Here is a 23,842-nt window from a genome sequence, read left to right as displayed (position 1 = left end):
CTTCTGCATGCTGCTCCCGCAGCGTGGCGGCCAGCCGAGAGGCACTGTTCCCCAGAGTGCGGGACCTCAGCAGGCCGACCACCTGCAAGTCACAGGATAGCCTGGTGAAGAAAGGCTCGTTAGAGTAGGGGTAACACTAATATAACAGCATGTAGCATATAGTATTTTAATAATACAAAGCGTAACAGTAATTAAATAAAACCAAGGTCAACGGTCAACCACACTTACTTGTACGTGAGTACAGCCGGGAACTGGCAGCTGTAGGCGGGAGGCAGCTGCCGTATTATACCCTGTGACCACCCCACGACCTTCTTCTTACAGACGGGGCACTGGAGGTACTCTGTGGCCATGAGGTACCACCCGTCTACGTCCAGGACCCTCCGGAGGGTCCTGTACAGCCCAGCCTTGGTCAGGGACCCTGCACACTGTGGCTGGGGGCATGTCAGCCTGATGCCCCAAATGCGACGGGGCATCCAGAGGAACAGCCGACATAGGAAGAAGAGGTCGGGGGAAGCGAGTGGCTGAAGGTAGACCGGCCTGGGTTGGGGAGGTGTCCACCACAGGCTTAGCTCACCCACGAGCTGGGACCTCCCCGTGCTGCCCCTGGTGAACAGCACCCGACCGATCCACTTCTGCTGGTCCACGGTGAGAGCTGCACGCCAGCCCTGCGGCAGCAGCTGTGGGCAGACACACACAGTAGAGGGAGGTCGAGTTTAGATTCCCAGACTAAAAGTGATATAATCACAGAATTTGCCATATAAACTCACCTCTGCACCGTCAGCAGCGGGGGCAGGGGCCATCACTGGTCCTGCAGTGGCTGGAGGTGGATGGAGCAGGGCGCGGGCCATCACTGGTCCTGCAGTGGCTGGAGGTGGATGGAGCAGGGCGCGGGCCATCACTGGTCCTGCAGTGGCTGGAGGTGGATGGAGCAGGGCGCGGGCCATCACTGGTCCTGCAGTGGCTGGAGGTGGATGGAGCAGGGCGCGGGCCATCACTGGTCCTGCAGTGGCTGGAGGTGGATGGAGCAGGGCGCGGGCCATCACTGGTCCTGCAGTGGCTGGAGGTGGATGGAGCAGGGCGCGGGCCATCACTGGTCCTGCAGTGGCTGGAGGTGGAGGCGGATGGAGCAGGGCGTGGGCCTGTACTTCCAAGGCTACAAGGGGAAATTAAATACAAGAAAAAAAGGGGGAAAGGCAATAGATTTCAATACAAAACATGCAAAGACATACCATTTGGTTATGAGCTCTTGCAAAGCAGTGGGAGTAGGGAAGTGGTTATGAAGACAGCAGACACTACAGTGAAAACAAACAAGCACTAATACACAGTGTGGTTATGACAGCTACAGCTACACCATGCAGACCCAATGGCAGGGAGACTACAGCTACACCATGCACAGACCCAATGGCAGGGAGACTACAGCTACAGCAGACACCAGCCGAAGGGCATTGATTAGGGAGACTACAGCAGACACCAGCCGAAGGGCATTGATTAGGGAGACTACAGCAGACACCAGCCGAAGGGCATTGATTAGGGAGACTTTCTTCCATGTCCAGACTTACCCATTCCATGACAAAGTTACTCATACGTCTATTCACGTTGGAATGAAAAAAGGTCACATCAAGTTAAAATGCATTTTCATATATTGTACTGGACTATTGTTTGAAACATAATGAAAATGAAGTTCTTAAAAAAAAAAAAAAAAAAAAAAAGTAAGTTACCAGGGTCACCCCCCTCGGAGAAGACGCGGGCACGGGCTTCGGCCTCCACCTCCTCTGGCTTTTTGGCCATCGCGGCCTGGGTGGGGGCGCGGACATGGCGCTGGGCCACCCGGGATGCCACCAAAGCCAGCTCCCCGTAGGGGGTGGTCTTAAAACTAGGATTCTCCATCTAAACAGTCATGGGTGCAAGGGTGACAAAATGTAATGACAAAGCATGTATTGTGTTCAATTACACTTAATAATAATAATAGATTTTATTAGTAATGCGCTTTACAATTGCAGGGCAAATCTCAAAGCGCTACAGTTAAAAGAACATAAGAACTAGCAAGAATAAAATAAGAAGGAATAAAAAATAGGCAAGACTAAACTAAAAGAACATAAAATATGTGGAGCTAAAAATTTGATAAAAAGTCAACAGAAAGCTCTACACTTGCTTGACTTGCTTAAGTTACAATAGAAACACACGGTAATACAGTAGATGCTTCGTTTTATTCTATCCTTAAAGGCATTCGTTGTGTGCTATTACATTAGCAATAGAATCATACTACTATGTACTGCAGTGGTCACCACTGAGACTTTTCCCTGTAGAACTTTTTTTTTGTAGATCTTTCCCTGAGAGTCCACATTACAGTTCTGCTTTTGTTTTGATGTGAAAAGTGATGCTGCATAATAGGCTTGGGCGGTATCCTTATTTTCAAACCGGCAAACCTTTATGTTATAATACCCCGGTGCACGGTATTTGACGGTATGACTTTCATTTTCATCAGCGGGGGGGGGTTACGTGTTACCAAGTAAACAAATCATCGTCAGCTCTCAGAATGGTAGTCCCGCACCGGTAGAAGCCTGCACCGTTTTAGCGTTAGCATCTAGCCTATAGCCATGGCAGACTATTTGATTCCTTAAGGGCTAGAAATTGCCTGGGTTTTGGTCATATGCTCCCGTTGTTTGGCTACTTCTATGTGCAGTGAAAACTACTCGAATGCTTTATAACCTAGTCATTGATTTAGTTCAGGGTAATCTAAGATTAGCCGCAGAGCTAACGCTACTTAACGTGAGCTAACGCTAGTTATTCAAGCTCAGTAGCTCACAGAGAGAGATAAACAGCTGACAGCGGATAGTACAGGACGGTACAAATACAATAAAAAGGCGGGTGGGGGCTGTTGTGTAAACCTTGTACTCTTTAGTTCACATATAATAGACGGATTGCTCCACAACAACACTGCTCTCGTCACAACGCTTTACGGTATTTTCACAGCACTGTCGCAACATTACCGTAAAACGTGAACACCGTTGTGACCCACTCGCTCCACTAGAGCGGTCTCGCCCTCTGCTGGCGCGTGTGTGCACTACACTCACTACACTACACCACACTGTTATAGAAACTGAAGCGCATCTGTGATTTTGACGGTGACGGACGGTATTGAAAATCAATACCGTAGGTATTTCTAAATACCCTGGTATACCTTAATACCGTCATACCGCCCAAGCCTACTGCATAAGATGACTGCACTTAGCACTGACTGAGAAAGTACATATTACAGTTCTACTTTAATGTTGGACCAAAGCATTGCATGTAATTAGAATATACAGGCAAATAAAAGTCATTTAGTTTAAAGTACAATCTTGGCTGTCTTTTTCTCTCAACGCTTCAATAGATAGATCTTGCCTTCACAAAAAAAAAGTGATCTTGGGCTTAAATAGGTTGTTGACCAGTGACCACTGATGTACTGTATGGTAACCAAGTTGTGCCATTACATTAGCAATAGAATCATACTACTATGTATGGTAACCAAGTTGTGTCATTACATTAGCAATAGAATCATACTACTATGTATGGTAACCCAGTTGTGCCATTACATTAGCAATAGAATAATACTACTATGTATGGTAACCAAGTTGTGCCATTACATTAGCAATAGAATCATGATACTACTATGTATGGTAACCAAGTTACACAGAAAGGACGTACACTGAAAGCGCACGCACACAGGTTATAACGCAAATACAGTTCTGATTAACAAAGGCATTCATCAATAGTAACACACAGTAATACAGTACATGCTTTGTTTTATCATATCTTTAAAGTTAAAGACATTCGTTTTGTGCCATTCATTCACATTACCTGGCATTAGCAATATAACCATACGACTATGTATGGTCGTTTATAACGCAAATAACTTTCTGGTTAACTAAAGGCATTATAGTGTTGTGGCATTCACGTTACCAATAGTAATATAGGTTTCTTTAGACTAGAATAAGTTAAATGAACGTACTGTCTCGAAGCGCGAGTGCATTTTGCCACGGAAAGCGCGCACGCAGGCAAATATAGTTCTGATTAACAACGGCATATTAACGTTACCTCGATGTATCAATAGTAATATATACCTGAATGTATAATGTGTTTCATACATAAAGCCACCGAAAAGCGCGAGCAAAAGTAATTTCGCCATTACACGGGGCGCGCACACACAAACACACGGTGAAATAACGCTGTGATTAACAAATAACGCTGTGATTAACAAATAGTAATATATAGGTTTCTTTAGATTAGAATACGTTAAATGAATTTACAGTCTCTGAAAAGTTGCAGGTGTCTCTGCTGGTCAGTAACGCTGGGAGCAACTTACAGTCTCTGAAAAGTTGCAGGTCAGTGTGTCTCTGGCTCTCTGCTGGTCAGATTAACGCTGGGAGCAACTCTCTCACGTGGAGAACAATGGTGGCTTTTCAGAAAATGATAAAGAAATTACATGCTTCCCATTGGTCCAGAGCACAGGCGGGCGCTCGAAAACTTGACTCATCCTCAGCTTCTGATTGGTTGAAGAATTCACACAAAGGTGACACAGTGCTCACAGCCACTCAGAGAAGACGAGGCTCGGAAGGGCGTAAAAGTCTTAATGTCTTATTTCATGATTGACAGTCGTCGTCGGCCACTCTGTAGTCTTATTTCGAGAAAGCAGCCATGCAAATGCCTCCCACCCCATCCCCCTCCACTCAAACAGAGAACTGCGCTTGCGCAGCCTGGTTGCGAGGGATTCCGGTCATCTTCTCTGTGTCAATATTTCGAGAAATGCAACCAATCAAAAGGGCGCATTTTTACCATCAATCGGAACTTAACTAGAAAAGTAAATACTAACTACATTACCGTACATTGTTCATTTTGTTTGTATTTACTTTTCTAGTTTAAGTTAATTCAATTAAAGAAATAGTTTTACACACAAACACAAAAGCAAACTTAATATAATTAGACAACTTATTGAACTTCTTTATTTTGAGAAGGAAAATAAATTACACATCACTTACATTTTTTCAATGTAATTTGTTTCACAACAGTTGTTTCAAAACAGTCAAGCAAGCCCCCACCAATGGGTACAGTAAGACCTGCTTTATCAAAGCTATTTAATCAATATTTAATCATTAACTAATGATTAAATTAGTTAATTAATTAATGATCAAAACTGCAAAAAAGAATTTCATCAATGACAAAACTGAGGAAAACAAAAACAAACCACGTGAACTTTGGAAATTACTCAATAATCAACTAGGATGCAGTAAAAAACTTAAAACCAGATTCTCAAACATAAACATAAAAACGGACAACACGCTCATCACAGACAAGCTGGATGTAGCCAATTACTTAAACATTTTCTTCACAAACATAGCCACAACACTGGTAAACAAACTACCCTCCCACTCAGGGCTTTATGGGGTAGAACACATAGTAGCTTACTACAAAAACCTAGGGGTCCGCAAGGACGACTTCAAGCAGGCAGAATCTGCATATGGCTCGCTGATAACAAACTATCATTACACATGGGCAAAACAGAGTCCATTCTCTTCGGTTCAAATAACAAACTCAGCAAGACCGACGGCTTCTCAGTTACAGTGGGTGACAATATTGTCACAAGGAAAGATGAAATTACCTACCTGGGTTCCATCCTAGAGGCTAATCTCTCCTGTGACAAAATGGCATCCAATGTAATAAAAAAAGTCAACCAACGAACTCGATTCTTGTACCGGATCTCCTCTCTGGTAAACAAGAATACCCTGAAGACTCTGGCAGGAGCACTCATTCAGGGGTACTACGACTATGCTTGCACCTCATGGTACCAAAGCACCTCAAAGGCGCTAAAAACAAAATTACAAACATCTCAAAACAAACTGGTCAGACTACTGCTTGACCTTACTCCTAGAACCCACCTCACCCCTGCCCACTTTGACAACCTAGGATGGCTTAGAGTAGACGACAGAGTACAGCAACTTGCAATGGGCCTGGTCTACAAGATACACTACACGACCAAGGTACCCATGTACATGTCAAAATACTTCCCAAAGGTCAGTGAATACCACGATCACAACACCAGAGGGAGCTCCACAAATCATGTTAAACCCAGATTCGGCTCAAATAAGGGACTAAACACGTTTCGCAATTATGCCACATCAATGTGGAACGCCCTACCCAAAGCTGTAAAGGAATGTGGATCACTACCCACTTTCAAAACCTCTCTCAAGGGACACCTACGGGAGACTGCAATTCAACACTGGCCCCTGTAAATATCCTAACCCAACCCCCTCCAATGTACAGTAATTTACCTAGTATGGTTTTGTCAATAGTCCAATGTACAATTTTGTTTGTTTATACAGTGTCTCCTCCCCCCCCCCTCAATGTACAGTTTTGCTTGTTTATACAGTGTGCCCCCCCCCCCCCCCAACCACCTCCAATGTAAATTACCCAGTATGGTTGTCAATATCCCAATGTCCCCAACCCCCCCCCCACCCAACCTCCTCCAATGTACAGTTTCTACGTCAAATGTATATACTCCCTTTTCTTGACTCCTTCTGTATCACAAACAGTACTGTATTTGCAAATCTGGTATGTCATAAATGTATAGATGTAGAAGTACTGACTATCTGTATGTCATGTATGTCATATATGTCCTGATGAATTGAAAATGGGGGACCCTGATGTAAACAAGACGAAAGTCTTTCTCTGGTCTGCATCCCCTTAACAATTGTGTGTATTGAGCTGTACTGTATTGTACCCATTCTGCAATCTGTTAATAAAGTTTTCAATCAATCAATCAATCAACTGTGTCACCTACAGCAAGTTCCAGCTGGTGATTTAAGCAATGCCAGGTCAATATATTAGGAGACAGTTCAGACAGTTTTGCAGCTATACCAGCTTTGTCCCAACATGACACTGGCTCAATCACATACAAATAGAAAAAGAGATAATAAAAAAATTAGGGCTGTCAGTTTATCGCGTTAATTAATTACACAGCAAATTATCGCGTTATGAAAATTAACTCAAAATTAATTACAAAAAAAATAAATAAAATGTATCTCATTCATTCCATAAGAACGTAGAATACACATTTACAGACTTTTTTTTATAAGGTCCATTTGCATGTTCTTGGTATCTGATTCTAGGGCCATCTATGGATCTCAGGGAATGTATTCCCAGTGTCAGAAATACTGTGTCTGTTACTAGGCTTGAGTTAATTGTAATGAACCAAATGAGAATATCAATAAAAAATGTTGTATCTTTGACTGTGAATAACACCATGCTCAAATTGACCAGACCTGAAAAATCTAAGCAAATTAATCAATGGAAGATGATTCAACAGAAGGTTTTGTAGATACAGTACTATGAGGGCAGACGTTCCACTCTACTGGTTAAAATTACTTACTTGTGAGTAGTACGTTCGTTGATAAAGAAAAATTATGTCTACAGCCACTCCAGTGTAAAACAAAGATATCCAAATGGATGGTCCAAAGATACACACTGACCTGGCTGAGAGAATTGCTGAATATACTGTATAGAAATGTTCTAGAAGGTTCGGTCATGACCATAACACCACAAATGTTCTAGAATGTTCGATGTTCTAGAATGTTCGGCTATGACATCACCACAAATGTTCTAGAATGTTCGATGTTCTAGAATGTTCGGCTATGACATCATCACAAATGTTCTAGAATGTTCGACCATGACATCATACTGTGACATCACAAATGTTCTAGAATGTTCTATTATGACAATTATATAATACAATAACCTAAATATAGCTTTGGCTCCTACAAGTACTGAATTCTTCCATCCGGACACATGCAATTTGAAATATGATTAGGGAGGCAGGGATCTCAGCTCACACAGAGTCGCCTGTTCGAATCCCACCGCCGACGTGAAACAAATCACTGATCAATGTAATAATAATACACTATTACATAGCACACTATTACACACTATTACACTAGCACACTATTACACTATTACACACTATTACACTATTACACACTATTACACTATTACACTAGCACACTATTACACTATTACACACTATTACACTATTACACACTATTACACTATTACACACTATTACACTATTACACTAGCACACTATTACACACTATTACACTAGCACACTATTACACTATTACACACTATTACACTAGCACACTATTACACTATTACACACTATTACACTATTACACACTATTACACTATTACACTAGCACACTATTACACACTATTACACTAGCACACTATTACACACTATTACACTATTACACTAGCACACTATTACACTATTACACACTATTACACTATTACACACTATTACACTATTACACTAGCACACTATTACACTATTACACACTATTACACTAATAATAATAATAATAATAATAATAATAATAATAATAATAATAATAATAATAATAATAATAATAATAATAATAATAATAATAATAATAATAATAATAATAATAATGTGTACATTATGTAGTACTGTATATTTATTTAGTAAGTAGTTGTGTAATACATGGCACAATCAATCAAAGAGTACACTATTACACACTATTACACTAGCACACTATTACACTATTACACTATTACACCATTACACACTATTACTCTAATAATAATAATAATGTAATAATAACAATGTGTACATTATGTAGAGAAAACAGCTTAGCTTGCTCAGCCATTGCAGGGAGAATAGTAATGTGTAATAACAATGTGTACAATATGTTTAAATAAACAAGGCAGAAGGCATGACTTGTTTGGAAAATACTGTATATTTATTTAGTAAGTAGTTGTGTAATACATGGCACAATCAATCAAAGAGTACACTATTACACTATTACACACTATTACACTAATAATAATAATAATAATAATAATAATAATAATAATAATAATAATAATAATAATAATAATAATAATAATAATAATAATAATAATAATTGTAACTGAGGGGTACAATTCCCTGACTGTATTACTAGATATGATACTTACTACCACTACCTTTGTACTTAATATTCGGCCACCCAGTACTCGGCATAAATATATTATGATGAACACTGTCACGTAGATGAAACGGATCCAACACAAATGTACGAATTAGAAATAGGTCTTTATTTCTACACAGCGATGGTGTGTAGAGCAAGCACTTAATCAAATCAATCACATTTATGAATGGGAATTAGTATGCACTTTTATGGCAAGAGTATTCGTCGGTATATCAATAGAGAATGTCCAATCTCTGAAGGCGCAGGTGGTACATATACGACCTGGAATAGTTAAGGAATAACAGCAATGATACTTTAATGATTATAGACTGGATACACTAGGGGGGGTTAATCCGGTCGCTTGTAAGCCGACAGGAGTAGGAAGGGGGGGGGGGGTAGAGTCCGGCTGCCTCATCCGGCCAAGGGTATCCCAGGTGAACCCACTGTAGTGCCGTTCAATGCGCCGGCGATCCTTGGACCACAGATGAAAGCAGATGGACTCTTTGTGGGCCGGCGTCCTCCGGTCCACGGAGGAGAGACGTGAAGCGGCCTCGTCTTGCAGAGCGCCTCCTCACCTTGCGTCCTCTCCAGGGGGGGGGGGTTCCAACACACGGCAGTGTCGGGGGTCTTTATCCATGGAATAATCAACGTATACAAAGCATAATCCGTGCCTGGGAAGGCGGGCTGTCGTCGGTAGAATAATCCGGTATACAGGTCCACTCGCTCGTCGGCTCTGGGGCTCCTCGGGTGCAATCTCACATGGGGTCGATCATCCTGGATAAGCAGCCAGTTTTCTGCCCGAAACGATGGGGTGCTGACTACGGTAGTATTCTCACCGCACGAAGCACTATATATTAACAGACTATTATTAGCTTAATAGACTACGTCCAACTCGACGATATAGTGCCAAATATGACTATTCAAATATTAATATACACGATGTCTCAATACCGATGGTAGGCCGAACTTGGCCTTACTCCCACACGTGGCGTCGCGGGGAGGCTTTACGTCTGTCACTCTATTGGAGGGTAAGAAACTGGACTGAAAAGGAAGTCCTACTTTAGTAGCGCAGTATATATACGCACTATGAACAAATAGTCCCATTAGTGGTGCGGTAGCCAGATTCCTACGCGGAACTAGGACTTGTTCGTACATGTTGAGCGGTACGTTTGAACTGGGTCTGGGGGGTATGGCAGCCTGGCACCAAGGTCTCGACCAATAGTAGAATGGAGACTATTATGGGATGTTCAGTAGGCTAGAATGGATATTCAATGCATATTGTACAAGGAATATACAAGGGATATCAAGGAATATTAGAGAATATACAAATACAATTAAATATATATATATAATAAATATATATATTCGGTTTAATCTGGCCCTTCACAACAGCCACCCCCTGATTGGTCCCAGACCTAATCAGTTAAGCAGAGACAGATTAATCGCGTTGTCTATTTACACATAAGGGTTTGCTGTAGGGGTCAGTCAACTTCACAAAGTCATAGGGTTATAGGGTCATGGTCATCATCGATTGTGTCTGGGAGTCGGGGCAGTTCTATGAGCCTCGCCACGGGACGGGTGTAAGTGCGACCCTGGACAAGCACTTCAGCTGCTCGGACCTTGCCGTCGGCACCGGTGATCACTTTGCTTACGCGGCCGGCCGGCCACATAGCTCTGGGCAGTGATTGATCAATAATCATGACGACTGTTCCTTCTGTCAAATTGTCTCTCTCCTTTACCCACTTCTGGCGGGTCTGTAGAGACGGTAGGTAGTGCAGTAGGAAACTGCTCCAAAACTTGTCGGCTAATACTTGGCTGTACCTCCACATTCGTCGGCCGTTCGCTTCTTCAGGCCGGTACATTGTCTGGGGTAACGCGGGATCTAGCCGCCCCATCAGGAGTGTGTTGGGGTCTGCGGAGATAACAGTGCTCAATCCACAGAACACAGGCTTCTTATTCTCAGCCTCCTCCTGACTGGCTTCCCTCGGGATAGGCGTGGGCCACTCTCCTTCCGGGAGCTTTAGGAATGCTGGGCCGTCACTGTAGACATTGCGACGGGTGAGGTCATCCAGGGGGATCCCCCGGGTGATGACGTCAGCTGGGTTCTGTTTTGTATCAACGTAGCGCCACTCTGTTTCTCCGGTTAACTCTTCGGTTAAGTCTTGAATCTCGGTGACTCTGACTCCCACGAAGACTTTGTACTTGCATGAGTCCGATTGGATCCAGGCGAGTACTGTCGTGGAATCTGACCACAGGATTGTTCTAGACACCGGTATGGTGAGCTCACGTTGGATGAGCGTGGCTAGGTGCGCTCCGGCTAGGGCTGCGCAGAGCTCTAGACGTGGGATAGATTGTTGCTTGCGTGGGGCTATTCTCGAGCGGGCGAGGACAAATGCTGTGTAGATCTCTCCCCCCTTTTCTTGGGCCCGCAAGTAGGCTACTGATCCGTATGCGACCTCTGAGGCGTCACTGAAGACGTGTAAGTCCATTTTACATGTCTCTGGCCTCACCGTGGGTGGGAAGTAGCTTCGGCGCATATTAACGCCTGGGAGTGAGTGGAGCTCCATCTCCCACTCTCTCCAGGTGGATGCAAGGTGTGCGGGAATGGGGTCGTCCCAGCCCTGGTCCTTGTCCCACAATGCTCGTACAATCATTTTTGCCCTGGTGGTGTACGGTAGAATACATCCCAGCGGGTCATATTGTCGGGCGAGTGTTGTGTACACACTCCGTCTGGTGGTCGGCGCCGCCGCCGGCCTTCCCTGCTCCGTAGTCAGGGGCTTGTGTCTGTAGTGAAGCGAATCTGTTTTGAATCGCCACACCAATCCCAGGGTCATCTCCTGGGCTTCTCCCGGGATTGTAGCCATCCAGGTCTCGCTGCTGGCTGCCTTGTCCTCGGAGGAGAGGCTGCGCAGTACTTGCGGATCGCTGCTGGCCCACTGCCTGAGATCAAAGCCGCCTTTGATCAATGAGGCGCGGAGTTTAATCAGGAGAGCCTCGGCTTCTTCCTGGGTTGAAAGGCTTTGTAGACAGTTGTCTACGTAGAAGCTGTTCTTTACGCTGTGTCGGACCTCTTCGTCCGCTGCTGGGTCCTCTGCTACATGTTTCTGTAGTGCAAATGTAGCACAGCAGGGGCTGCACGTCGTTCCGAAGGGGAGGACTTCCCATTGGTAGATGGCTGGGTGCTCATCTCCTGGCTTCTCTCTCCATAGGAACCGTAACAGGGGCTTGTCCTCCTCTACTAATCTCACCTGCAGGAACATTCCTTTAATGTCCCCGCTGATGGCCACCTTTTCCTGGCGGAAGCGGAGTAGAACGCCGAGTAGGGAGGGGCCGAGTGTGGGACCGGGCAGTAACTCTTTATTCAGATTTTGGGGTCCGATCTGGTAGCTGCAGTTAAATACTATGCGGTCTTTACCGTTGTGATGGACCTTGTGGTGAGGCACGTACCACGATTCAGTGGTCTGGTCAGCCTCTTTAATGTCCATCTTTGTGACGTGTCCCGCTGTGATGAGCTTCTCAATCTCAGCGCGGTATACACTCTCTTGGGCGGGGTTCTTGGCTAAGCGCCGCTCCGTGTTCAGCAGGTACCGTTCTGTGGCGTCTGTCTTGGCGTGGAAAGTAGGCATTCCTTCTCGCCGCAGGAGTGGCGTGGCGTATCTCAACACGCCGTTGACCGGGACTCTCTTGGTCCCTGTCTCGAGGAGGTGAATGGCGTAAATGTCATCTTTAGAGCGAATGTCTTTCCTTCCGTTCTTAAAGGGCATTTGTTCCAAGGTCCATAGCCGCTCTACGTGTTGCAGGAGTGCGGTTTCTCCCTCCGTGACTCGGGAGTGGAGACATCTAGTGGCTGTACTTCGGTTGAGAGATTTGGCGAGCGGGCCTTGGAGAGTCCATCCCAAACGGGTCTCGACTGCTGCAGGACAGCCTCGGGGTCCGGTATGAACCCGGTCTATCGGGACAATGAGGTCTGCATGGTCGGAGCCTATCAACAGGGTCGGCATAGCATTGTCTATGAGCGGGATCGGTAACTTGCGCAGATGTGCATATTTCTCCATCAGCTTGGCGACGGGGTATGTGTACCGCGACAGTCCTATTTCTTGGCTGGTGAAAGCGTCTGTAATCTGGTACCGTCGCTCAGGCTGGCCGCTTGCTGCGATAGAGAATGAGACATTCTCGCCCTTTATCGTCTTCAAATCTCGTCTTATTGTCCGAATTGTCATTTGGGTTTCGCTTCCCCGCAGCCCTAGCTGGGCCGCAGCGGAGGCGAGCAGAAGGGTCTTCTCTGACCCGTCATCGAGGACGGCGTAAGTGTCCAGGACTTTATTCTGGTAGCTTAGTGTCACACGCACTACTTTTAGGAGTACTCGGGCTCCACTGCTGCTGGCGGGATCGATGTACATGACGCTCGCTTTGCTGCTGGATGGTGCGGGTGAAGGGCGCCGTCTGTTACTGTCGTGAAGTATGTCCAGATGGGCTCCATCGCACTTGGTGCACCTTTTCTTTAAGCGGCATTCGGCTGCCATGTGTGAGCGCGCACAGCGAAAACAGCGCTTGTTGGACTTTATCCATTGACTTGCTTCCTCCGCGTTCAGCTTGGGGAAGGAGTCACATTGCGCTAGCCAGTGTTCTTTCTCACAGTAGGGGCACACTATCTTCCACTTCTCCGTTCTGGAGGGGGTACTGTGGCTCCTGCTGCTCGGTACTGACTCCGATTGGTGCATCACAGTCACCGATCTTCTTCCATCATTTAGTCGTCTGGTTCCTTCTCTGGAGCCAGGGGTGCTCCGTCCGAATGTATCTAGCCGTAGGCTGCTGACTTCTCTCGCCAGGAAGTCTGCTAGATCGAGGAGGTTCGGTTCGGGGCCATTCGGGTCTCGGTGGTCTCTCTGCCGCCTAAAACGCTCCTGTCGAGCGGGCGGCAGCTTCTCCAAGATCCTTTCCACATTTGAGTTGGCGTAAAGTTCATGCCTCCCCTTCTCTCTCTGCGCTCCCAACATCCCTACCAGGGACTGCACTCTGATGGACAGGTCGTCCAGTGCTCGATTGTCTATTGCTGGGGGTAAGCGGTCGATGTGTCGGATCTCCTGGATCACGTAATCCCATATGCGCCCATACCTCTGGTCCAATGCTACCAGCGCTGCTGTGTATGGGGTGGTGGAAGTCGCGTAGGCGAGCGCTATATTATGTGCGCGGGGTACCTTTAAGTGCTTCAGTAGGATGGCGTATTTATGGCGTTCATCCAATACATCCACCAACATGGTCTCCAGACACATGCGGAGTTCTGTATACTGGGCCCGGTTCTCTTGGGTGAAGTCGGGTACCATAGGCGTGCCAATGTATGACGCTGACTGTGGATACATCGGCGAGCGTTGGGGGAGAGGCCTCCTAGGCGAGTCTCCTCCCGCTCCTTGGTATGGGCTGGTACCGGCAGTGTACCATGGCCCGCTTGTCCAGGTGCTGTTCCTCGGTGCGGGTCGTGCGTCGTGCTCACCCGTGTATAGAGTCGGGGGTCTGTAGCGCAGCTCCGCGGGAGTATAGCCTGGGCTGTACCGGACCTCCTGGTCCGGTAGAGTACTGTGCTGTCGTCGGGCGTGGTTCTCCTCCTCTTCCTCTTCGTCTTCAGTTAGGTCATCCAGTGCTTGTAGTCTCTGGTTTAGCCTCTCCACAGGATATGCTGCTCCTTCCCGGTTGCTAGGTCTCGCTTGGACCGGTGGGGGGAGGTGGTCTGTGGGGGGTATAGACCTCGTCTGTTGGTCAAGTTCAGGGTTGTTTACTCGGCTAGGGGATGCCGCCCTGGAGGTGTGTCTAGACGAGTTCCTGGAGCCTCTGGCGGAGGGAGAGGGTGTTGTCCGTCTGATCAGCTGTTCTATTAGTTGCGCTTGCTGTCTGTCGCGCTCTGCGTCCCGTAGAGCACCAGCAGCTGCTCGCTGGCTGTCTGCTCGGTCTCGGGCCACATTCTCTTCCCTCTGAATGCGTCTTATTTCTAGACGTATATGCTCTTCTTCGCTCCGCTGCTGGATCTGCAGTCGGTCGCGTTCAGCAGTGGCGTTCAGGCTGATGAGGAAGGCCTGCTGTAGGGTCCTCTCTGCCTCGCTGGGAGAAGGCGGTTGTATAGGGGAGCCTTCCCTCGGGGTACTCCTTGCGGAGCCTTGGAGCTCTATCTCCACGGTGCTCTCCCCGTCTTCTTCCGTACCGAGTTCTCTCTCGGTAGCGTTGTATTCCTCCCGGGACTCATCGGGGACTACTTCTTCAGTACTGGCGGGGTGTGAAGTCATGTCTGGTTCCCACTGGTCCCCACCGTGAACTTGGTCAGTTACATTAGAACCCGTAGGGGCCTCTATGGTCGGGGTAGTCTGGGCGTTGGGGTTAGACATACTTTTACTTTCTAGTTTTACCGCGTTTACTGTTAGTAGAAGACTAGGTTGTTGACTGACAGCGTAAGCCTCTAAGTACTGAGGGAGCCGTCGTTCGCGCTGCGGGCGTTGGTTAGGAGGATCGTTTCGTGGAGTGTTCATCATAGGCCATTTCAATATTAATAACACTATATTAATATTACACTAATTACCCTCCGGCTCGAAGGACCAATTGTAACTGAGGGGTACAATTCCCTGACTGTATTACTAGATATGATACTTACTACCACTACCTTTGTACTTAATATTCGGCCACCCAGTACTCGGCATAAATATATTATGATGAACACTGTCACGTAGATGAAACGGATCCAACACAAATGTACGAATTAGAAATAGGTCTTTATTTCTACACAGCGATGGTGTGTAGAGCAAGCACTTAATCAAATCAATCACATTTATGAATGGGAATTAGTATGCACTTTTATGGCAAGAGTATTCGTCGGTATATCAATAGAGAATGTCCAATCTCTGAAGGCGCAGGTGGTACATATACGACCTGGAATAGTTAAGGAATAACAGCAATGATACTTTAATGATTATAGACTGGATACACTAGGGGGGGTTAATCCGGTCGCTTGTAAGCCGACAGGAGTAGGAAGGGGGGGGGGGTAGAGTCCGGCTGCCTCATCCGGCCAAGGGTATCCCAGGTGAACCCACTGTAGTGCCGTTCAATGCGCCGGCGATCCTTGGACCACAGATGAAAGCAGATGGACTCTTTGTGGGCCGGCGTCCTCCGGTCCACGGAGGAGAGACGTGAAGCGGCCTCGTCTTGCAGAGCGCCTCCTCACCTTGCGTCCTCTCCAGGGGGGGGGGTTCCAACACACGGCAGTGTCGGGGGTCTTTATCCATGGAATAATCAACGTATACAAAGCATAATCCGTGCCTGGGAAGGCGGGCTGTCGTCGGTAGAATAATCCGGTATACAGGTCCACTCGCTCGTCGGCTCTGGGGCTCCTCGGGTGCAATCTCACATGGGGTCGATCATCCTGGATAAGCAGCCAGTTTTCTGCCCGAAACGATGGGGTGCTGACTACGGTAGTATTCTCACCGCACGAAGCACTATATATTAACAGACTATTATTAGCTTAATAGACTACGTCCAACTCGACGATATAGTGCCAAATATGACTATTCAAATATTAATATACACGATGTCTCAATACCGATGGTAGGCCGAACTTGGCCTTACTCCCACACGTGGCGTCGCGGGGAGGCTTTACGTCTGTCACTCTATTGGAGGGTAAGAAACTGGACTGAAAAGGAAGTCCTACTTTAGTAGCGCAGTATATATACGCACTATGAACAAATAGTCCCATTAGTGGTGCGGTAGCCAGATTCCTACGCGGAACTAGGACTTGTTCGTACATGTTGAGCGGTACGTTTGAACTGGGTCTGGGGGGTATGGCAGCCTGGCACCAAGGTCTCGACCAATAGTAGAATGGAGACTATTATGGGATGTTCAGTAGGCTAGAATGGATATTCAATGCATATTGTACAAGGAATATACAAGGGATATCAAGGAATATTAGAGAATATACAAATACAATTAAATATATATATATAATAAATATATATATTCGGTTTAATCTGGCCCTTCACAACAATAATAATAATAATAATAATAATAATAATAATAATAATAATAATAATAATAATAATAATAATAATAATAATAATAATAATAATAATAATAATAATAATAATAATAATAATAATAATAATAATGTAATAATAACAATGTGTACATTATGTAGAGAAAACAGCTTAGCTTGCTCAGCCATTGCAGGGAGAATAGTAATGTGTAATAACAATGTGTACAATATGTTTAAATAAACAAGGCAGAAGGCATGACTTGTTTGGAAAATACTGTATATTTATTTAGTAAGTAGTTGTGTAATACATGGCACAATCAATCAAAGAGTGCATGGGGCATTTAAATGACACTTACACACAGGCCCACGATCTTGAATTAATTAATTAATGTTGGCACAAAAGTCACTTGATTGAACCGCTGTTTGTCTGGTGTCTAACCACAGATCCGCTTGACAAGGGAGTCCCCACCGGTAGTCAAGACTACCGACAATATGGCTCTGTGGATCACAGACACACTCAGGCCCTTACACCACAACGAGGTCTCGGTTCACGTAAGAGTAGAACTGAATTCATGATGTAGTTCATTCAACTATTTACAAAAACATTCAACTATTTACAAAAACTCATGAATTATTTACAAAAACGTCCAAGCTAGGAATTCATGTAGTTCATTCAACTATTTACAAAAACATTCAACAATTTACAAAAACTCATGAATTATTTACAAAAACGTGTCCTTAGGCCTAGCAGGCCTAGCGTCCTTCATCATTGCCCGCCACTCCTCGACACTACTCCCGCCAACAGCAGCGCAGTAGGCCACGCCTGCGATGCGAGTGTGGCCAGTATCCAGCCTCTTAAGGCCCTCCCATAGTCGAGCAGACTGTATACAGAGCAACTCCGCGGAGGTCCGCGCGGCCTCAAAGGGAGTCAAAGCAGACCCACAGCAGAGTGCAAAGTGCGAAGCTCCTATTTTCTGACGCGCGGACGTCCGCTGAGATCAAAAGCTCAAAGAGTCCGCGCGGACCTCCGCGGAGTCTGCTCTGTGTACAGTCTGCTCGACTATGGGAGGGCCTTTAGGCTGACCACACTTGCTGCAGGCGTACTGCTTGCGTTGACGGGGGGGCTCCACCACCACCAGGCCTGCTGCAGCAGCAGCCTCTGCGGCCTTCCTCTTCCTGAAGGCCATGGTCCGGGGGAGTTGAGGGGGAGGAAGAGGTGGTGGTGGTGGAGGAGGGCCGGCCTGTTGGTCCGGAGGAGGGCGGGGCAGGATGGGCACTAAAGCGGGCACTACTGGCTGGGTGGCGTGGCATGCGTGGTCGTCCGGCACGGGAAAGGGGAAGGGCTGTCCTTGTCCAGCCTGCTGGAAGGACAGCACCATGGGTGGAGGGAGAGGCTGGGCGGAGGTGCTCGGAGCAGGCATGGCCCCCAGTCCCCGCTCCAAGATGGCCCTCTCCCCTTTCTTCTGCCGTGCAGAGAACCTGTAACACAAAGACAAAGCACAAACATGTGTTAGCATTCATCTCCTCATAATGCAGACAATCACACACACTGTGAAATAGTCCTCTGATTCAGCTCGTAGAGCTGTATAGTTCAAGTTCAAGTTCAAGTTTCTTTAATAGTTGTCATACAGAAGTACAGAATACTTTCATACAAAATGCTTCTTACTGTTACGCTCCAGAGACTGTGCTAGACAAGATAGTATCAAATAACATAGTATAGCATGTAATTTAGAAGAAGAAAATGAGGTCACAGTGTTCGGTATAGACATATGTACAATGTTCTGAGTTACCATATAATATACAATACTATGCAGTGTACTAATGTACAGTACTATATAGTGCAAAGCAGAAATGGGATGAGGTACAATTTAGGTACAATTTACAGTAAGGTGTACGAGTTGTAGTGCAATCCTTCATCAATAAATATAAAGTGTGGGGAGTGGGTGCTACAGTGTGTTTGTTTAAAGTGGGTGTGTGCTATAAAGTGTGTGGAGTGGGTGCTACAGTGTGTTTGTTTAAAGTGAGTGTGTGCGTGTGGATGTGTGTGCTATGTGCGTTTGGTGGTTGTTGTTGTGTAGTGTTCATTCATTGTTCGTTTAGCAGCCTGATGGCCTGGGGATAGAAGCTTCTTCTGAGTCTTTCTGTGCTCGCCTTGAGACTCCGGTATCGCTTGCCTGACCGCAGCAGTTCAAAGAGGCAGTTGTTCGGGTGACTGGAGTCTTTAATGATTCTCTTAGCCTTGCCCTTGCAACGCTTGTTGTAAATGTTCTGGAGGGTGGGGAGCCCCCCTCCAATTGTGCGTTCGGCTGAACGTGTCACTCTTTGTAGTCTGCTTCGGTCTTGTGCAGTGCTATTCCCAAACCAGGAGGTGATGTTGCCGGTCAAGATGCTCTCTATTGTACATGAGTAGAAGTTCTTAAGGATCTTCTGACTGACTTGGAACTTCCTTAGGCGCCTGAGGAAGTAGAGGCGTTGTCGTGCCTTCTTCACAACACTGTCAATGTGTGTGGTCCATGTCAAGTCCTCGGATATGTAGGCTCCGAGGTACTTAAAGCTGTTGACTCTCTCAACCGGTGCCCCGTCGATGCTGAGGGGGCTGTAGTCCTTGACCCCCGACCTCCTGAAGTCCACAATCATCTCCTTTGTTTTGCTGACGTTCAGGGAGAGGCTGTTTTCCTGGCACCATCCCGCCAGGACCTTGACCTCTTCCAGGTAGGCCCTCTCGTCGTTGGCAGAGATCAGGCCCACCACCACTGTGTCGTCAGCAAATTTGATGATTGTATTGCTACTCCGCTGAGCCACACAGTCGTGTGTGTACAGGGAGTAGAGGAGGGGACTCAGAACACAGCCCTGGGGGGCCCCTATGTTGAGGGTGATGGATGAGGAGGTGCAGTTGCCTGCTCTCACCACCTGGGGTCTGCCAGTCAGGAAGTCCAAGACCCACTGGCAGAGGTCATAGTTCAAGCCCAGGTCCCTGAGCTTGGCTATGAGTATGGAGGGGACTATGGTATTGAATGCCGAGCTGTAGTCGATGAATAGCATTCTCACATAGTTCCCCTGCCTCTTGTCCAGGTGTGATGCTGCTGTGTGCAGCACATGGGCTATGGCGTCCTCCGTGGACCTGTTGGGGCGGTATGCAAATTGCAGGGGGTCCATGTTGATGGGGAGGGAGGAGCAGATGTAGCCCTTTACTAGCTTCTCAAAGCACTTCATGGCTATGGAGGTGAGAGCTACAGGGCGGTAGTCGTTGAGGCAAGCAGGCTTGGATTTTTTGGGTACAGGGATAATAGTGGACTTTTTCAGGCAGGTGGGGATGACAGCCTGTTCTAAGTGGTCTGGGCTATCAGTCTCGGGCTGGCCAGCACTGCATTGATTGATTGATTGAAAAGTTTATTAACAGATTGCAGAATGGGTACAGTACAGTACATCTCAATACATACAATTGTTAAGGGGATGCAGACCAGAGAAAGACTTTCGTCTTGTTTCCACCAGGGTCCCCCATTTTCAATTCATCATAACATATATGACATACATGACATACAGATAGACAGTACTGCTACATCTATACATTTATGACATATCAGATTTGCAAATACAGTACTGTTTGTGATACAAAAGTGTCCAGAAAAGGAGTGTATATACATTTGGCGTAGAAACTGTACATTGGAGGAGGTTGGTGGGGTGGGGTTGGGTGGGTTGGGTGAGGGCTGTACATTGGAGGTGGGGGGGGGGGGGGGGGGGGGGGTTGGGTAGGGGACACACACACATTTTACACTGTACATTGGAATGTTGACAAAGCCTTACTTGGTCATTTACTGTACAACTAGGTTAGGACATTTGTAGGGGCCAGTTTCGAATTGCAGTCTCACGTAGGTGTTTTTTGAGAGTGTTTTTGAAGGTGGGTAGTGATTCACATTCCTTTACAGCTTTAGGCAGGGCGTTCCACATTGATGTGGCATAATTGCGAAACGTGTTTAGTCCCTTGTTTGAGCCGAATCTGGGTTTTACATGATTTGTGGAGCTCCCTCTGGTGTTGTGATCGTGGTATTCACTGACCTTTGGGAAGTATTTTGACATGTACATGGGTACCTTGGTCGCGTAGTGTATCTTGTAGACCAGGCCCATTGCAAGTTGCTGTACTCTGTCGTCTACTCTAAGCCATCCTAGGTTGTCAAAGTGGGCAGGGGTGAGGTGGGTTCTAGGAGTCAGGTCAAGTAGTAGTCTGACTAGCTTGTTTTGAGATGTTTGTAATTTGTTTTTTAGTGCCTTTGAGGTGCTTTGGTACCATGAGGTGCAAGCATAGTCGTAGTACCCTTGAATGAGTGCTCCTGCTAGAGTCTTCAGGGTATTCTTGTTTACCAGAGAGGAGATCCGGTACAAGAATCGCGTTCGTTGGTTGACTTTTTTTATTACATTGGATGCCATTTTGTCACAGGAAAGATTAGCCTCTAGGATGGAACCCAGGTAGGTAATTTCATCTTTCCTTGTGACAATATTGTCACCCACTGTAACCGAGAAGTCGTCAGTCTTGCTGAGTTTGTTATTTGAACCGAAGATAGCATCACGGATAGCCACGTAGTCCTCCAGGATGAGGGCCCACCGGCTCGCCCCCCTGGCGCCCCCGGACTGCGTGGCTGCTGGGTGGAGGCTGCAGAGCCGGATACAAATGGCCTCCACCAGGCGACTGGCGCCAGGCCAACTCGCAGAGCCCGAGTTCACCCCGACAAAGCAACTAAAATACAAGAGGAGAGACACAGGAGAGATTCAATTATGAACAGGATGTATGCTGTGAAGGAAGTGGGGACATTGACAGTTTCATGGTGTGAACAAAGGCAGTGAAAGGAGCTAAAGGACAGTAAGTACTCAGACGAGCCCAGACGCCCCCCCCCCCCACTCACGACACCTCTCAGAAGCAGACAGCGACAAGTGTGTTAATGTCGCACCAAAACCAACCGAATCAAATTCCTTGTATGTGAACTAGGGCTGCAACTAACCTACTTACCTTAATGTCATGCACTTGTCCTAATAAACTAACCTACACTGTAACACGCAACACTTTGATGAACATTGATTGATTGATTGATGAACATTGTTACTCAGCTGATAGAGTTATACCCTTCTTGCTGTCTTGTCGCACAGAACTTGTAAGTCGCTTTGGATAAAAGCGTCAGCTAAATGACTAAATGTAAATGTAAATGTAAACTAACGATTATTTTATTATTATTTATTATGTCGACTAATCGTTGCAGCCCTAATGTGAACTACTGGGCAATAAAGACCTTTCTGATTTAACACACACACACGCGACCCACAGGAACACACACTCATGCACGATGAAGGTCATAATAGATCTGTACCCCCCCACGCTGCTTTGACACCAGAATTTTTATTAGGGTTAATTACTAATAAAGGATCATCTTATCTTATCACAGGTTAAATGGGCGGCACGGTGGTGTAGTGGTTAACACTGTCGCCTCACAGCAAGAAGGTCCACGGTTCGATTCCCGCTTGGGGACCAGGTTTCCATGATTCCAGGTACCCAGGTGGGGTATCTCCCAGGCCTTTCTGTGTGGAGTTTGCATGTTCTCCCCGTGCTCGCAAGGGTTTCCCCCCGATAAGATAAACCCAATGGAAAAACATGCACAACAACAGATCGCTAACGCTGTGGCGTCCTTGACGAAGACGGACAGGAGCACTTGGATTGGTCCCCTGGCGCGGCTCACGTTGACGCCTGTCTGCTCCCGGCTGCCCTTGGGGGGGAAGGACGACGGGATGGGTTAATCGCAGAGACGATAAAGAAAGAGACAATGCATGCGTGTGTGTTCCGGTGTGTGTGCTAAACTAACCGCTGTGTGTACCGCTAAAAAACATTGAGTGTCGTTGCATGCCGAATAAAGACCTCTGCAACAGGTCCTGCATTATTATTATTATTAAAATAGTGGTAACTACCGTTGGAGACTGTCCTTGCCAGGACAGGTAGTGCCTGTCCCCTTCGTCACTTTAAAGCGCCCCCGAGGAATCCTCTCCTGGAAGCGCGGTGGGTAGATGACCCGTTGTTTGTCGTAATCTGACATGCACTGCCAGAGAGCAACGAGCTGCTCTACACGGTGGTCTGACAGCCCCCGCTGGTTCCGCGCTTTCACCAAGGCCCTGGCCAGCTTGAGGACATGCTGGTACCCTGGCTGGCCGTCTGGGCCCCCCATCTCCCCCTGAGAGACAGACAGAGAGAGAGACAGAATATTAGACTACCGCTTCACATGCTATACAAAATTGTCATATATTAATATCCAAGTATACATCAAGTATGTGATATAATGGAGTGCCTTACCTCTGAGTCAGAGGAGGACAGCTGGGCAGCGCGGCGGCAGCGTGTGGGGGCCTCAGGAGAGGTGTCGGGGGCGGGGGGGGTGGGTAGCCCAGACCCGGATGCGTTAGCTGGATCACCTGACTGGACTGCCGCCTGGCTGGTGGATGGGACATCTTCGGGACAGAAGAAGGTTGGGTCCTCGCCATCCTCTTCAATGCCCTCATCCACCAGGTCTAGGTCTAGGTCCAGAACGGCGGCAGTCTCATTCGAAATGTCAGGGTCCAGGCTGACCTCCTCAAGCACTCGGCCAGTCTGCCGGTACAGGTACTCGATGCCAATGAGTTCCCCTGTAATAGAGGAAAAGACAACACATATTCATGTTGCAATTCATACATGTGTTGAATAATGACACACACAAAAAATACAAAGGAAGGGATCTTGACATACCAGTGTACGCGGCAGGCTTGGTGAAGTCCTTAACCATAGGTAGACCAAACATCTCTTTGCTCCCCTGGTTAAGGA

Source organism: Notolepis coatsorum, assembly GCF_963971535.1.
Source record: "Notolepis coatsorum genome assembly, chromosome: 1".
In the NCBI taxonomy this organism is placed as follows: domain Eukaryota; kingdom Metazoa; phylum Chordata; class Actinopteri; order Aulopiformes; family Paralepididae; genus Notolepis; species Notolepis coatsorum.
The sequence above is the reverse complement of the archived record's forward strand: the minus strand, read 5'-3'. Positions refer to the sequence as shown.